The 17,930-nt window shown below is 43.7% G+C and overlaps 1 long non-coding RNA gene across 1 annotated transcript in view; it reads left to right on the top strand.

Moving 5' to 3' along the window:
* Positions 1–6,692, top strand: part of LOC121402100 — a 64,475-nt gene extending 57,783 nt beyond the window's left edge. The window contains exon 3 of the long non-coding RNA XR_005966542.1: positions 6,284–6,692. This is a non-coding gene — a long non-coding RNA (uncharacterized LOC121402100). The remainder of the gene's footprint in view (positions 1–6,283) is intronic.
* The last annotated feature ends 11,238 nt before the right edge of the window (positions 6,693–17,930 follow it).

Consider the following 17,930-nt stretch of genomic DNA (forward strand, 5'->3'; position numbering starts at 1 on the left):
TTTATATCTGTCTGTCTCTTGTTTTCTCTTTCTCTCAATCTCGCTCTCTATTCCAACTTTGGTAATTAGAGGTCCCTGAAAATTTCTCAGGGGTCATCTCAGTGAAAGACTGGAACAAATGAGATCTTCTAAAAATGTTTAAAGAAAAGAGTGATCCACAGAGCTGGGCTTGGCAAACAGGTGCACATCTGTACTTGCTCCTAGGAGCTCACCCAGGGCACCACAAGCCTCATTAGAAACATTTTTCTGCTTTTCCCAAGGTCAAGCTTAATTTGGTCATTAATTATAGTTCTTACACTTGAGCCATCCTAATATCTAGCATTCTGACACCGTCTTAAATAGCAAAATGTGCACATGCCTCTTATCCCTTTAAGTCTCAGAGGGCCGAGTGATTGACACTGACATTCAATTCAGCACTGGCCAAGCTGCTCTGTCTAGTTTGGTCTCAGGAAAGAAGAAGCTTAATAATGGCAATTTATTTATCAGAATTTCTCAGTTATAAGGTTTTTATACATTGAAAGAGTTGCTGCCGACTTTACTGGGAAATAAGTATATTACGGCCTCTCTATTAAAATTGTTATTAAAATTGTTCATCAATGAATTTGAGTAAAAATGGAAATATTTTTGGTGATTTTATTTGGAAGTCAAATATTATTTATTACTACAGCTATGGGACCTGTTATCCAGAATGCTCGGGACCTGGGGATATCCGGATAACGGATATTTCTGTAAATTGGATCTCCATACCTTAAGTTTACTAGAAAATCATGTAAACATTAAATTAACCCAATAGGCTGGTTTTGCCTCCAATAAGGATTAATTATATCTTAGTTGGGATCAAGTACAAGTTACTGTTTTATTATTACAGAGAAAAAGGAAATAATTTTTAACAATTTGGATTATTTGGATAAAATGTCTATAGGAGATGGCCTTTCCGTTTACGGGGCTTTCTGGATAATGGGTTTCTGGATAACGGATCCTATACCTGTAGGTGCAAAACATTTATTTGTTGCAAAAAGTCCAGCACAAGGCAACCTTGAACTAACACCAAATTGACCATGGGGAGAACTTCCTTTCCATGTTGTTATTGTACAAGCTGAATTTTTAGTATGAATACTAGTGTCCTGCCCAAATCAGTGTTCCTATACACAATCACTGCACTTGATTGCAGTAGATATAATTAGCCTATGGAATGTGGTATCATACATTTAAATATATGGATGCAATTAGAGTTTGCTTATTGGAATGTATTGCTTGTATAAATGTAGTTCAATGTAGCCATTTACAGAAGGTATTATGGGTAAAAGCATAGTACAATGTGTGTATTAATTACAATTTACAAAGCAAAGTGCAAATACAGACACAAACTGCCTTGATTAAAAGCACCAGCCTCAATTCTAAGCAATGTACTATTTGCCCCTGTGCATGGACTTTTCAACTAGGGATGTACCATTCTACCAAATCCTTAAATTTGACCAAAATACTAAATATTTTACTTAATATGCAGTTCAAATACCAAAGGAACTTCAAAGTAGTGTAAAGTATAAAAAAAAATGGAAGCAAATCATCATGTTTTACCCATTGTGCAATGTTTCCCCCCAGAATTCCATTGTAATAACCAATACCCCCTAAGAAACATTTACCATATTTGTGTGTTAATGGCATCACTTTCAGTACCCAGAATTGATAATGACTTTGGATCCCAATTTAGTTCATACAACCCACTAAGGAAGCTCAGGCTGATTTTGCTTGTGTTCCCTGGTTTCAATGTGTGTAGATGCCCTCAGATTTCTAGAGGAGACTGAATGGGTACATTGTCTACGGGTTCAGTTGGTCCTGTTTTGAAGCTCTGATTGGCTATGGGTTGGCCTAGCCTTGTGATTATTCTACTGCAGGGGTCCCCAACCTTTTTTTTATCTTTGAGCAACTTTAAATGTTGGGGAGCAACACAAGTATGAAAAAGTCCCTGGGATGCTAAATATGGGCTGTGATTGGCTATTTGGTAGCCCCTATGTGGACTGGCAGCCTACAGGAGCTTATATTTGGCAATGCACCTGGTTTTTATGCAACCAAAACTTGTCCCCAAACCAGGAATTCCAAAAGAAGCTCCTGCTTTGAGGCCACTGGGAGCAACATCCAAGAGGTTGTTGAGAAACATGTTGCTCATGAGCCACTGGTTCGGGATCCCTGCTCTACTGTGTTGCTCTTATAAGCTACAGGTTGAACTTGCCTTGTGGATCTGGCCAGTAAGAAAGATTAAAATATAAGAAGGCAAGTATTGTCTCCAGAAAAAATGGAAACCTTACCTGCAAATGTTCTAATGTTGTAATTGGCCAGCAGTTGAACTTCGGCATGCCCTCATCAAAGATGGTTCCAAACAGACACAGCAATATTAATTGACACATGCAATACACTCCTATAAATGAAGCCTTTGCCAGTCTCTGGAAGACAACGAAGATATTGGATCTTTGCATGGCATGCTGGTAAACCTGATCACACAGCAGAACCAATTGAGTTAATTCACACAAGAACTATTTATTACAATTCTATATACAGATACAGTACATCTTCAGATTCCTCCCACTCAACCTATAGGAAACATGGGAATTCCCCAGGACTTGGCATCGTTTCTGATTACTGTACAAGGAGGATAAAGAGAACTTCAGTTGAAGGAGTTGCCACATGAGTTAATGGAGTAGACTCACAGTCATTCGTCACTTTAAAGGACTCAATACTCCCATTTATAAAAGCTGGGTTTATTTTGTGTTGTGTGACTTCTGTGTGTGCTTCTATTTATGTTCTTTGCTATTGGTTTCCCATAAGGCAATTAATGTGAGATAGGAGCAACACTCAAATCAAATTATCAGTCAAACGGATTAGAAACACTTTACGAATCCATGACTGTTGATGTTTGACTACATCTTGGGGCTTCAGTTCAACATCAATAATGATGAATTCTTAAACCTTTTGTTAATCAGGTTCACAAATAAGACCCCCGAGGGGTCTGTATAGATTAAATAGGCTAAATTACTGCATCCTGGCCCACAACCTTGGACACCTGATTGAGTAAAAGATCTAAGCATGTCCTCATGCCACTGTATGTTAGAACAGAACAACAAAAACAAACCAATGATATACTGAAATATCAATAAACCCAATGAATGGTCAGCCTTCTAGTAAACCTGTTCACCTTTGACCTGTGACACGGTTGTCACAACAGAACAAAGGTCACTGCATCCGTTAAGTAGAATGTCCTCCAGGTCTATTTTGTATGTAACCTTAGCCTAAGCTTTTTTATTTCAAGTAATACATAAAAGGCACCAGAGGAATAACCAGGGTAGCGTAAAGGGAAGGTCCAAGCACAGAAATTGCCCTTGTAGTGAGAGGACAAGATTACATTTCTTATCTTCTACTATATTGTCTATATTTTGGTCCTTCTAAAATTTTACAAAACTTTTTTCTGTCCCTGCCCACTTTTGATGATGTCACTTCCACACATGACTTTTTGTCACAAAACAAGGAAGTACAAAAATGTTTTTCCACTTTTTCCTTCCTCACACCTAATTTGCATATGCAAATTCGAATTTGGATTCAGTTCGGTATTCAACCAAATCTTTCATGAAGGATTCAGGGATTTTCCCGAATCCCAATAGCGGATTTGGTGCATCCCCAGTTGTTTCAAGAATCAGAGAGCAAAAAGGGATGTATACATATTACATTAACAAATTATTTAAAACCATTAAAATGTTTTCATTAATGGAAATGGGAAAATCCTACAATTTTTTTTCATTCCGCAAAAAAAAAAACCTGATTTGGGGCAGATTGCCCTTGCCAAATGAATGTATCCCTTTTACAGTTTCTGAGCTGATTTGGGATATGTTTATTGGAACCAGGGACAAATTGGATTATCCAAAGAACCTAAGTGCTGTTCTGGCAGAATCTGGAAGACGCCGATGTTAGCAATCCGTAAGCAATAAACAGCCTTTCTTCCTCTGATTGGAGATGTGAATCCTTTGATTGATGGCAGATGAAGGTCACACTCTCAAAGAGAAGACGCCTGAAACCACAGATGTCCTTGAGATTTCTGCACCAATGACTCCATAGTAAACACAAGTCACCAAGGCTCAAGGTGCTGGGATACCCAAAGGTGGAAGCTAGATCATTTCTTAATTGAATCTAGGAAGTCACTTTAGCCGGTGGAGGGGGGAAATGATTTATGCAAATATTGTAAATCAATAGAGGGACGTAGCTGTGCTGCATCTGGGCAAATGGACAACTAATTCTAAATTGTAATTACTGACAGGTAAGGGCATTCTCACGAAAATGCAGCCTTACAAAATAGTAAAGGGAAAGTAACATTTGCTTTATAATAAAGGGCCTTATTTATCAAAATACGACTATTTCGATAAAATTTAAATAGAAAAAAAGTCAGCCCAAACTAGAATCCACAATTGGAGCTTATTTATTATTAGTGCTCTTACTGACGATCGCTTGAAGCTGCACTTTTTTAAATGCTTCAAAAATGCAGCATGTTGTGTCTCAACCTGCGTTCGGCGCCTACATGCTAAATGCGTCTATTCCTGCGCTCCCCTGTGGCTGAACGCAGAAAAACGGAACGCAGGGGAGCGCAGCTTCAACCGCTCGTCAGTAAGAGCCCTTAAAAAAGCACAATTAATTGGATCGGTGACAAACACAAAAAAAAATTTTGCAAAAATCTGAATCATGTGAGATTTTTCCCAAAAAGCCGAAATTCTTTAGATTTCTGACCGAAAAGTCCATAAAAGTCAGATTTTTTGGGTTAATTCCAGCGCAGACCACAGAAACCTCCAAATAGTATATGTACCTCTCCCATTAATCGATATACAATCTCAGCTGGTCTGAACTGCTGGATTTTCAGATTCAGACTTTTTCCATCCTCAGGGTATAATAAATTTCAGGGGGGGGGGTTTCCACCAAAAAAAAAATCGGATTTTATAGTTTTAAAAAAAATTGAGTTTTTTGGATTTGGACTTTAATAAATAACCTCCAAAATGTTGAGCATTACTTATGTTGAAGAGGCTCCATGAGTTAGTGTCCTGCACAAACCCAAACCCGCATATTTACCCACTTTGATACGCTACCTGACCCGGACCCGCAACTGCCTCATCCGCAACCTGACCCACAACCTGCTGACCACCATCAAACAGGAAGCGATGTTGCTGCAAACCGGAAGTTACATCATCAAAAGTGGGAGGGACAGAAACAAGTTTTGTAAAATTTTAATAGGACTAAAATATAGACAATATACAGTAATATAAGATAAGAAAATTAGATGAGACCCACAACCCGACCCGCATCTATGCCAGCACCTGAAAATCCTACCCTCAGCAGTGTACCGACTCTTTTTGCGGATAAGCCGCAGGTACCGACCCACTGCAGGACTCCACCTTGAGTATTTAGAATGCATTAGTTTGAAGAGGAACTAAAGCCCCAGACTAAACAAGCTGTACCTTGTCCCAACAATACTATTTACTATTATCCTTTTTAGAGTGAGAGTTTCCAAAGTGAGGGCAGGCCCCATCAGAGGCTTCGAAGCAGTGGAAGGAGTCATAGTCTTAAGGAGGGTTTTCGGGATACTTATAATTTGGTTTACTCCTAGAAACCCGACTTGAGGTCAAAGAGGATGAAATCAGGGGTAAATATATTTAATACCCTAGATCAGTGATCCCCAACCAGTAGCTCATGAGCAACATGTTCCTCAACAACCCCTTGGATGTTGCTCTCAGTGGCCTCAAAGCAGGTGCTTATTTTTGAATTCCAGGCTTGGAGGTAAGTTTAAATTGCAAAAAAACCAGGTCTACTGCCAAACAGAGCCTCAATGTAGGTTGACAATCCACATAGGGGTTACTAAATGGCCAATCACAGCCCTGATTTGGCACCCGAGGAACATTTTTCATGCTTGTGTTGCTTCCCAACTCCTTTTACGTCTGTTGCTGTAGCTGTTACTTATGTTCTCATGGGTTCTAAAGGTTGGGGATCTCTGCCCTAGATAATCTTGAAACTATGGCTGAAAGACTGATACAGCAGTGTATTGGTTGCCTAAAAAGAGATTGAGCCTCTAATGGAGGCTTGAATCGAAAAAGTCAGACTTTTTCAAAAGAACAGAAACAATTTCCTAAAGGAACAATTTTTTGAAACATCCATAGTAAGAACAATTTAATACATACAGTAAAAGTCACATTTCTAAATGGTTAATTAGTACAATTCAATTGTAGTCCCACTAAAGTATTCGTTTGCATTTCAGGACATGGCTCAGACATTTGCTTCTCAACTTTCAAATAAATCAGCGTGTCTACAGGCACAGAATGGAGTCTGACAAGAGACACAGAACAACTGGAAAGGAATTAGAAACAATCATGAAAAAGAGCAAATGGACATTAGTGAGGGCAGGGGAAATGGCACCTTTGGGGATAGACCTCTCTAAACAATTACCCTGGAAGACTATAACATTAATTAAAGGGTCATAAAAATGATACAGTACTTACAGGAGCAGAGCAAGGCCCCTGTGATAAGAAATCAGATGAATTCTCTGTTTGGATAGAAATGTGGACATTAGCATGTGAGCTCAGGGGTCTGGGGTACTTTCTTTAATGAAAAAAATATGTGCACCATTTATATAAGAAACCTGACTGTATGCAGTGCAAATCTCCCTTCATTTATTGCTGTGGATAGGAATTGTCAGACCGTCCCTAACTGCTCTGCAGGGAAACAATCATACTTATGAACAGCAGGGGGAGCCCCCGCCTTACTTCCCACCTATGCAGAACTCAAGCAGTTTTGTTTGTTTCCCTGTTTATATTGGATTTTTTTTTTTGCCCAGAGACTATCATCCACTGAGTCTGTTACTATAGGCACCATCTCTCCCTACTATACCTGCTATCCCACAGTCACACTCCCTTCCAGGAGGCTATTATCCACTGTTACTATAGGCACCATCTCTCCCTTCTATACCTGCTATCCTACAGTCACACTCCCTTACCAGAGACTATTATCCACTGTTACTATAGGCACCATCTCTCCCTACTATACCTGCTATCCCACAGTCACACTCCCTTCCCAGAGACTATTATCCACTGTTACTATAGGCACCATCTCTCCCTACTATACCTGCTATCCCACAGTCACGCTCCCTTCCCAGAGACTATTATCCACTGTTACTATAGACACCATCTCTCCCTACTATACCTGCTATCCCACAGTCACACTCGCTTCCCAGAGACTATTTTCCACTGTTACTATAGACACCATCTCTCCCTACTATACCTGCTATCCCACAGTCACACTCCTTTCCCAGAGACTATTATCCACTGTTACTATAGGCACCATCTCTCCCTACTATACCTGCTATCCCACAGTCACACTCCCTTCCCAGAGACTATTATCCACTGTTACTATAGGCACCATCTCTCCCTACTATACCTGCTATCCCACAGTCACACTCCCTTCCCAGAGACTATTATCCACTGTTACTATAGACACCATCTCTCCCTACTATACCTGCTATCCCACAGTCACACTCGCTTCCCAGAGACTATTTTCCACTGTAACTATAGACACCATCTCTCCCTACTATACCTGCTATCCCACAGTCACACTCCTTTCCCAGAGACTATTATCCACTGTTACTATAGGCACCATCTCTCCCTACTATACCTGCTATCCCACAGTCACACTCCCTTCCCAGAGACTATTATCCCACTGTTACTATAGGCACCATCTCTCCCTACTATACCTGCTATCCCACAGTCACACTCGCTTCCCAGAGACTATTTTACACTGTTACTATAGACACCATCTCTCCCTACTATACCTGCGATCCCACAGTCACACTCCCTTCCCAGAGACTATTATCCCACTGTTACTATAGGCACCATCTCTCCCTACTATACCTGCTATCCCACAGTCACACTCCCTTCCCAGAGACTATTATCCACTGTTACTATAGAGACCATCTCTCGCTACTATACCTGCTATCCCACAGTCACACTCCCTTCCCAGAGACTATTATCCACTGTTACTATAGAGACCATCTCTCGCTACTATACCTGCTATCCCACAGTCACACTCCCTTCCCAGAGACTGTTACTATAGGCACCATCTTTCCTATAGTTCATAATACCCAACTATACCTACTAAACAACATATTTGTTTAAGAGAAGTCAAAGTCAAGAATATCATATTCCCATGAGGGTCATTTTGTTTGAATGCACCCGATTTCTCGCTTCTGGTTACAGGCCTCTTTTCAGGAAGAAGTAATAAAGACATTTCTTGCCATTTAACATGTGTATGGTTTATTTCTACACTTGCCTTCTCCTCATTAGAAATGCTCTGGCTTCATTCCTACACCAGTAATAAGCATAATAACTCCTAATCTACTTTGTGTCGTTCGTAGCAGGATTCGTTCTAGAGAGATCATTTCACAGCAGAATACGGCATTGACTTTCAGGCAGATGGTGTAATGAAGGCTATAATTGGGCTGTTACAGAAACAGATTCACTGTAAGGAGTTGACAATAGCAGGGTCCAGTCCTGTGCCGATTACTCAGGTCATAGACTATTTATAGACACGTAGGGATAACAGATCTCAATCTAAACAGAAAATGGATTAAATGAGAAATTGCCTCAAAGTAGAGGTATAGGGGCAGGAGTCTAAAATATTCTATTTAGCATTTATATGAGGTTTTGTAAGCAGTCTCCTTTATATGTGCCAGTATATCTATAAGCACTAATCAGAATAATCATATTGATAATTGGGCATATTACTGTATAAGGCATTTATATCCAACGGGCAGTAAACATCAAAAGGGTTGTAGACACTGTTGGGCAACCATGGCTTATCCAAATATCACTGGGGAAAGATTCTCCAAAATAGTATAAAAGATTAAAGCATTCATAAAATGACTTACGATACAGAGCTGCAAATAGTGCTTTTTTTTGTCCAACTTTGGGAGAAACATGGTGACAAAATGCACCACTTCAGTCCCATCGATCATGAGTGGTCTTCTAAAGGTTGTTTCTTTTTACAGGAACTTTTCCAGTAAATTTGTTTAATTGATTTAGTTGATCCAGGGACTGGGTCCCCTCTGAGGCGAATTGGAGTGGCTTCACTAGGGTTTTTTGCCTTCCTCTGGGTCAACTGACAGTTAGGCAGGTTAAAATAGAGTTAAAAGGTTGAACTTGATGGACGTGTGTCTTTTTTCAACCTAACTTACTATGTTACTAACTATGATTTAACTCACTTGTAAAATGTCAAAATGCAAATAAATGATTCTCTAAGACCAGATGCCGCAATTTGCCAAGATGCATTTCAAACCTAACTATACAGAAACTAATCGCTTATCAAATTGTGATCGCCGAGCAGTAACGGTAACAAAATGTTCATGTTCTGTGCCTGCTGCAGCTAAATTTACTTTTCGTTGAAATGTGAAACTCATTTCCAACAGGTTTCATTTCTTCCACTTATGTCTAAATCCAGGAATGGAAACCATACTCCTTCGAGGTCAAAGTGGCCAGGGCTTTGGGATACCCCTGCGAAGGGCAAATGTGTCAATCAAATCTTACCACTAAATTCTTCAAGCTGGTGGCCCTAAAAGGGTAGTCAAGAGGGAGAACCATGTTTTTTGCTAGTCCTGGCTAAGCTGTGTATCAGGAGAGGTTACTTGAAAGAGAAAGCCTCCTACATTGAAAACAACCTTGAGAGAACGGCAAACAAACCATCTCTGGTACAATGTAACTGTTACAACGGGCCATCTGGGAAAGAGGGTGGTGGTGTATTTGTGTCCTACAGGCTAAAAGATGGGGAAATACTTTGAACTATATTTCTTCCTAATACAGTTCAGTTGACCAACCCTTTAGATTGTGAGCAGTGCTCTCTGGTCCTACTGTATTGCAAATCTATTATTGTAAGAGATTGTTTATTTAGCTAAGACTGCATAAATAAGGGATACTTATGCTTAAAGGAGAAGGAAACCCCCAGGGCGCTAAACCCCTCCCCCCCTCCCCTGTGCTGCCCCCCCTCCCTCCTCCCCCCTGGCCTACCTGTCCCCCTGGGCAAATGCCCCTAACTTTTTACTCACCCCTCTGCGCAGTTCCTGTCCACGGAGTACGCAGTCGCCATCTTCTCCCACGCGCGTCTTCTTCCTGCTCTGATCGGCGTTTTCTGGCGCATGCGCAGTAGGAACAGGTACCGGTACGGCTCTACTGCGCATGCGCCGAATGTCACGAAGTTTTCCGATTTCACTTCGTGACATTCGGCGCATGCGCAGTAGAGCCGTACCGGTACCTGTTCCTACTGCGCATGCGCCAGAAAACGCCGATCAGAGCAGGAAGAAGACGCGCGTGGGAGAAGATGGCGACTGCGTACTCCAGGGACAGGACCTGCGCAGAGGGGTAAGTAAAAAGTTAGGGGCATTTGCCCAGGGGGACAGGTAGGCCAGGGGGGAGGAGGGAGGGGGGGCAGCACAGGGGAGGGGGGGAGGGGTTTAGCGCCCTGGGGGTTTCCTTCTCCTTTAAGTCTAAAGACCAACCTTGACCTTATCATCGTTTAACTTTAAATGCAATATAAATCACTTTGGATCAATTATTTTTAAGAAATTTCTCCAAAACTTCTTTTCTAAGGGCTAAATTACACCACTGCAGTTACCAGCAACAGCCACACAACAATTTACTTGTAACACAATACTATAAGTTTGAAAAATGAAAAAACTTTAAGAAAAATGAAAGCTAAGGTCTAACTCAGGGCCGCCATCAGGGGGGCACAGGGGGTACTGTTGTACCGGGCCCAACCTAACCGAAGCTGGTCCGCACCTGCCGAAGTCCCGAACCGCCAAAATCCCGAATCGCCAAATCCCGAAAAGACCCGCCGCGAAAGGAGCCAAAATTAAAGTCCCGAAGGCGCAAATAGACCCAAAGCCACAAAAGGAGCCAAAGTTGAAGTCGTGAAGCCGTGAAAGGAGACGAAATTGGAGTCATGAAGCCACTAAAAGACCCGAAGCTGCGAAAGGAGCCGAAGTTGAAGTCATGAAGCCGCGAAAAGAGCTGAAGTTAAAGTCAAGAAGCCACAAAAAGACCGATGCCACAAAAGGAGACAAAGTTGAAGTCATGAAGCCACGAAAGGAGCCAAAGTTGAAGTCATGAAGCCACAAAAAGACTCAAAGCCATGAAAGGAGCTGAAGTTGAAGTCAAGAAGCCACAAAAAGACCAGATGCCACAAAAGGAGACAAAGTTGAAGTCATAAAGCCACAAAAAGACCCAAAGCCATGAATGGAGCCGAAGTTGAAGTTATGAAGCCACAAAAAGACTCAAAGCCATGAAAGGAGCCGAAGTTAAAGTCATGAAGCAACAAAAAGACCCGCCGCCGCGAAAGGAGACAAAATTAAAGTCCCGAAGCCGCGAATAGACCCAAAGCCACAAAAAGAGGCAAAGTTGAAGTCGTGAAGTCGCGAAAGGAGATGAAGTTGAAGTCATGAAGCCACGAAAGGAGCCGAAGTTGAAGTCATGAAGCCACAAAAAGACTCAAAGCCATGAATTGAGCCGAAGTTGAAGTCATGAAGCCACAAAAGGAGCCAAAGTTGAAGTCATGAAGCCACAAAAAGACTCAAAGCCATGAAAGGAGCCAAAGTTGAAGTCATGAAGCCACAAAAAGGCCCGTAGCCGCAAAAGGAGACAAAGTTGAAGTCATGAAGCCGTGAAAGGAGCCACAGTTTTTTTTTTTAACTTATAAGGGGCCCTCGCCATCAATGGCTTTTTTAACTTGTGTGATCTTTTAACTGTGGTGGGGGGGTGGGCAGAATCTGGGGTGGGGCTTGGCAGCTGGGGTGGGCGGGGTGCCAGAAAATTTTATTGTACAGGCTCCAGAATTCTAATGGCGGCCCTAGTCTAATTGGTGCCGTCTAGTGCCTGTATTAATAAATTAGCCCCTTCAACTCCATTTGAGCAATAAAACATCAGGGAGTCTTTGTCTGATTTACTAATACCTGTTTTGAGAGAAAGGGTGTTCTACAAGGCTAACCCAGAACATGAGAAAGGGCATTTGTTGTCCAAAATGTTTAATTCTACACTCATGTGTCTAGAGCTTTCCCCTTTGCAACTTCTAATGATACTGTTATGTCTACTCACTTGCTATCACACAATCCCGTTGGTAACCATATTCCTAACACTTGTGACTTACAATATTGAAGTTGAGGACACTTTGCTTGTCACCATTATATCTCAGGGTTGAGAATGTGCAATGCAATGTCCTGCCTGAAGGACAGAGAGATCCTTGTGCCGAACATGTTGAAAACTGAACTAGGTCCCTGTACTTACCACCTCCTTCTCACAACTCGTACCCTGTAGTGACATTGCACACTAAATTCACTTTTACTATGTCCCACCACCCCACTCAGATTGCCCTATAGTTCTCCATAAAACACGAGCAGCTGACATAGATATGAACGTTTCTTGATAGCCAAAGTCAAGGTAAACTTTATTGTCATCTCAGCAGTATATACGAATATACAGTGAGACAAGACGACTTATATATCACAAAAAGGCACTTAAAAATACACCATAAATATGTATATATTGCACTTTTCATGTTTACATATTTATTGTGTATTTTTAAGTACCTTTTTGTGATATGTTCTGGTGGGTTGTTTCATGGTACAAAACAAAAAAGCCAGGGCTATTCGGCACTCAGGAATCCACAGGGCCACAAATATAAGTAAAATGAATAAGTCTTTATTAATCATAGCTAGGGGGACAGAAGGGGGCTTTATGGATGCGGCAGGGGGCCCGGGGGGTGTGGGGATTCTTAAGGCAGCAGCCCCAGTCCGACGCAATTCTAATCAGTTACTTGGTCCTGCCTGTTCTACGCTACCTAAGTGAGCCATGGTGAGGTGAGGCTGGTGGGGCTTTATTCTGGTTGTTTAGTAGCCTTTGGAAATAGGGGTCCCAAAAGGCGTTTAATTGTGTGTTGTGGGTTGCTGTGCCTCATACCCCTAGTCCAGTCCCCTCTCTGGCCAGTGAGTGTGTACTTTTTGTTCATGTACATCCTGGCTGGCCAAGCCCGGCACTGGGTTTAGGTGTAAAAAACAGAAGTAAAACTTGCTTATATTGAGACTCACTAACTGACCTGGAGACCTGACGACCCATACCCACAACCCACAGCACTGACAGTGTTGGACTGGGCTGGCAGAACACCAGGGAAAAACCCAGTGGGCCCAGATCTGTTTCCCTGCTGCCCTTTAAAGAAACAATCTTGCGTGTCTTGTCCATGTGTTCGCGTAGCGTAGTACACAGCAAACACCAGGCCAGGGAGTCGTAGGTCTAGAGGGGGCCCCCAGGGAATTGCCAGGAGGGCCCATCCTTTGCAGCCCTGGTGGGCCCCCAAGGCTCCAGTCCGACCCTGAGCACCAATGTGCTTAGAAAGGGAGCCTATGCCGGGGATATCAAATAAAAATCACACGCTACTTTAAAGGGGAACTATCGCAAAAATTGACAGTTAGATCCAATATATCTTATAGAGGAGCTTCCTTTTGCCTAGAACATGTATTAGAGGTCACTCTATTAAAATCACCAGACATTATGTCTCTTTACATGCAGGATTTGTGCAAAAGGCAGTTATTTTGTTAGATTTTGTTTGTACTGGAATCAGTTATTTGAGTGAGCTCTAATACATCTGCTAGGAAAGGAAGCCCCCCTATAAGATATATTGGATCATTCATCTGACACCCAACTGCTGAATGAAGACAGAATGAAGAGAAACAGATGCTGAGAGAGGAATAGTGAAGATAAACTTATTTCAGAAACAATGCAGAATTTAATTTAATTGATTGATTGTAGTAAGTTTCTTACTTCAGTATGAGGAAGCTTATATAAAATTTCATTTTCGCGACAGTTCCCGTTTAAGTAACATTTTTCATAGCTGGAAATTCCTCGGCCAGGTTCTTTACGGGTGTCCAGTCTCTTCATAAAGTTATGTTTAAAAAGCTCTACTGTCGGGGCGTGGCCAACCACGCAGCTTGATGGCCGCAATCTGAGGCGCTCCCGGGGCTCCAGTCCTGCCTATGTCTCTTCCTCCCCACTGCGCCCATATACAACTATCCGGTACGCTTTGGGAGAGTGGGGGAGCCATCCGGAAGCCGTTGCCTGCAGGCCTGCATCACCCAGTGCTTGTCGGCGAGGAGATCTGTTTGCGGCCTAGCGCTGGGCCTGAAGCCGCGGCCTCGCGTGATCGCGGTACCCGCCCGCGGCCCTACCACCAGCGCGGTTCCCCTCTTAACACCTAGGGGACGTCGCAGAGGATATAGTGGGGACTCTGGACAGTGGGGTGAGTGGTGCTGGAGCCCTGGGGATCCTTCTACAGCCTGCAGCAGCCCATGCACGGCTGTGTCAGCAGTTTGGGCCCTCCAACATATAGTGCAACAGCCCAGCAGGGGTGGAGCATCAGGCCCTACACATCCCAGCCCTGCAGAGGGAGCTCACTTGGCTGCCATATCTAATAGCCTGGACCCTACCACTAGCGTTCTGTCCTATACAAGCTGAGATCACACATTGAAGGGGGCAGTGTGACTGCAACAATGAAATAATCAAAGGTGCTGTGCCTTAGCTCCATACCCCTGATATTATCCTGGGCAAGAGCTGCCTGACCCATCGGTTATTGCGGGTCCTGTCTACAAGCAACCCACTAGAGAAGGTGTCCCTGCAGAGGAGAGATGGAGAAAAAAAAGGCTGCACAGAAGCGGATTGATGGATATACTAAACCCACTAAAGCTTCACGAGAGTCACATCAGGGTGACGACACGGCTCATCCTGACGAGCTAGAAGGTTTAGCAGTGGTTGCTCCGCTTGATCCAGGGCCGGCGGCTCAAGACACTCAACTCCTACTGCAGGCAATCGCAGACTCCAAAGAGGTCCTTACCACCAAACTCGCAGCTACCAGCTCCACCCTCACTTCAAAAATTGAAGAGGTGCGTGTTGACCTTTCTCTCCTAAGGCAGGACCTGCAGGCAGTCCGAGAGCGCACGTCGGAGGTGGAACGCAGGACTGGGCTGCTGGAGGACGAGGTGGGTCCACTCGCCCAACAAGTACAACTCCTTCAGAGGGAACATACGATTATGGCCTCTAGAGTGGACGACCTGGAGAACCGCAACCGTAGATCTAACCTCAGAATAGTGGGCCTGCCTGAAGGTTGTGAGGGGGCAAAAACCGAAGACTTCATTGAAAGATGGCTTCAAGACACGTTGGGCCCCTCCACCTTTTCCCAACACTTCGTGGTTGAAAGAGCGCACCGGGTCCCTGCCAGACGACTGCCTCCGGGAGCACCACCGAGGCCTCTGATCCTCAAGTTGCTTAATTACAGAGATCGGGATGCCGCATTGAGAGCTGCTAGAGAAAAAGGCGACATTACCTTTCAAAATGCGAGAGTTTCTCTGTATCCAGATTTTTCCCTTGCGATCCAGAAAAAAAGGGGTACGTTCACTGAGGCTCGCCGCAGATTGAGAGAGCGGGGGATTAAATATGCCATGCTTTACCCTGCCAAAATGAGGATCCTGGATGGGGAAAAAGCTCTTTTTTTGACGCCCCAGGCGACATCATCCAGTGGTTAGAGCATCGACCTTCCTCTCCCAGACGTCCTGATCCATAGCTCGGTGGAAGGCTTTCTATCAGGTCGTATACTGTGTTACATGCCAACCATCTGTTTGGAAATTTTTCTGTCTTTTTCTGTATGCTTCCCTTGTGTGTCCGGGTCCAGTCATCTGCTTATGACTTATTCTGCGGTGCATTTGGATTCCTTCACCACCAACAGACAATCTCTTTGACTCATTGCATCTTCGTTGCTTGCATACTATGTTGTATTTTGATATTCTATTTCTCCTCCTATACCGAAAGGTGAGACCACTTTTGGTTGAATTACGTTGGACACTTGCCATCATTATAACTGGTTAGATGGAGCTTTTGCGCAGCACTTCTTACGGCCCTACAGGGCATTACTGCAGTTAGGGGGACATACTGGTTCACATCCCCTAGGGGTTAAAGTTATATTCTGTTTAGGGACTGATGTATCCCCGGGTTGGGGGGGGGTACCGGGTGGGGGATAACTTGTTGACTCAAGTTGGGCTTCTTACTGTCTACATGTTTTGTATGTTTTTCTTGCTATTATGTCTTACAATTCTACCTGCAACATTTACTCAGGGCTTCAAGCTTGGCCAAGGTCTCTTCCTGAAGATTATGGTTGGGTCCCTGTGGGACGGATAGTCATGGCGTCTAGACCAAAAACGATACAAATAGTGTCATGGAACACGCGTGGTGTGAATGACCGCATCAAACGCTCTATTATTTTAGACTATCTTAAAAAAACAAGGGCAGATATCTGTATGCTCCAAGAGACTCATCTCACGGGGCGAAGAGTATTGGCACTGAGACGGGCTTGGGTGGGCAGCCTTTATCATGCCGAATACTCCTCGCATTCCAGAGGAGTGGCAATTTTCACTAGGAAGGGGCTAGGTCTGGGGGTAGAAGACCTGCGAACTGACACGAAAGGTAGATATGTAATCCTAAAGTGCCTGTTGTTGAATCAATGCCTAATAATCATCAATGTGTATGTCCCTCCCCCGTTCACTGTACTCCTTCTCGATGAGATACTAATGCATGTTGCTAATTTGGGGCAATTCCCGACTGTATGGTTAGGGGATTTCAATGCAGTCCCTGATTCTTCCATGGACAGGCTCAGGCCTTTAGCCCAGGATTCCTCAAGTTTTCCAAACTGGATAGCAGGTGCGGGACTACTTGATGCATGGAGGTGCAAACACCCCAACGTTAAGCAGTACTCCTGCTTCACTGTTGGAACCTCAGCATTATCCCGCATTGACCTTGCCCTAGTTAATCAAGAGGCACTCCGCCTTATTATGACTGTAGATTTCCTACCCCGGGTGTGTTCTGATCACGCACCCCTACAATTATCCCTCCAACTCCCCGGCCCTGAGCAGACTTCCCCTTGGCGTTTGGCCCCAAAATGGGTTCACAACCTTAGTGTACTTGAGAGTTTCCAGCCCCAGCTGAAAGAATTTTGGGAATTGAATGCTGGTACTGCGGCAGCAGAAACAGTTTGGGACTCATGTAAAGCATGGACTAGGGGTGCTTATATTTCACTCATTAAGGGGGAGCGTACTAGAATAGAAGGGGACATAGAGAGGGCCAAGACGGACCTGTCGGAAGCCGAGTACAACTTGACGCTGGGTGATAGCCCCTCACACAGACAAGCCTTAGCAGCAGCGCAAAGATCTATAGACCTTTTGCTTACCGAGAAATACTCCCAGTTTGAAGTGAATAGGCGGGCTGCCTGGTATGATAGAGGGGATAAGAGCGGTAAATTGCTGGCGCTATTAGCGAAGGACCCCATGCAGCTGACAGTCATACCTAGATTGATTGCACCCTCCGGGGAGGAGCTCTTAGACGCTAAAGCAATAGCGAATGCCTTTGGGATTTTTTATAGAGATTTATATCAATCAGGTTGCTATGACAGGGCCACTTTGGAAGAATTTTTGGAACTGACACCCTTCCCAAAACTAACTGGTGCGCAAATGGATTCCTTAGTTTCCCCTATTTCGGCCGACGAGATTAAAGACGCAATAACTAATTTCCCTAATAATAAAGCCCCCGGCCCGGACGGAATTCCAATAGAGTGGTACAAGGCGAATGCTACTCTGTTGGCCCCTATCCTGGCCTCACTTTTTAATGATTGTGCTGAGTCTGGCAGTATCCCGCTCTCCTGTTCTCTAGCAACAATAACTGTGATCTTAAAACAGGGCAGACCCAGCCACTTGTGTGACTCATATCGTCCCATTTCGTTGCTGAACGCAGACATTAAGATATTTGCCAAGGTCCTGGCTACCAGGCTTAAAGGGGTAA

The sequence above is a fragment of the Xenopus laevis genome, chromosome 3S (genome assembly GCF_017654675.1).
Source record: "Xenopus laevis strain J_2021 chromosome 3S, Xenopus_laevis_v10.1, whole genome shotgun sequence".
Taxonomy (NCBI): Eukaryota; Metazoa; Chordata; class Amphibia; order Anura; family Pipidae; genus Xenopus; species Xenopus laevis.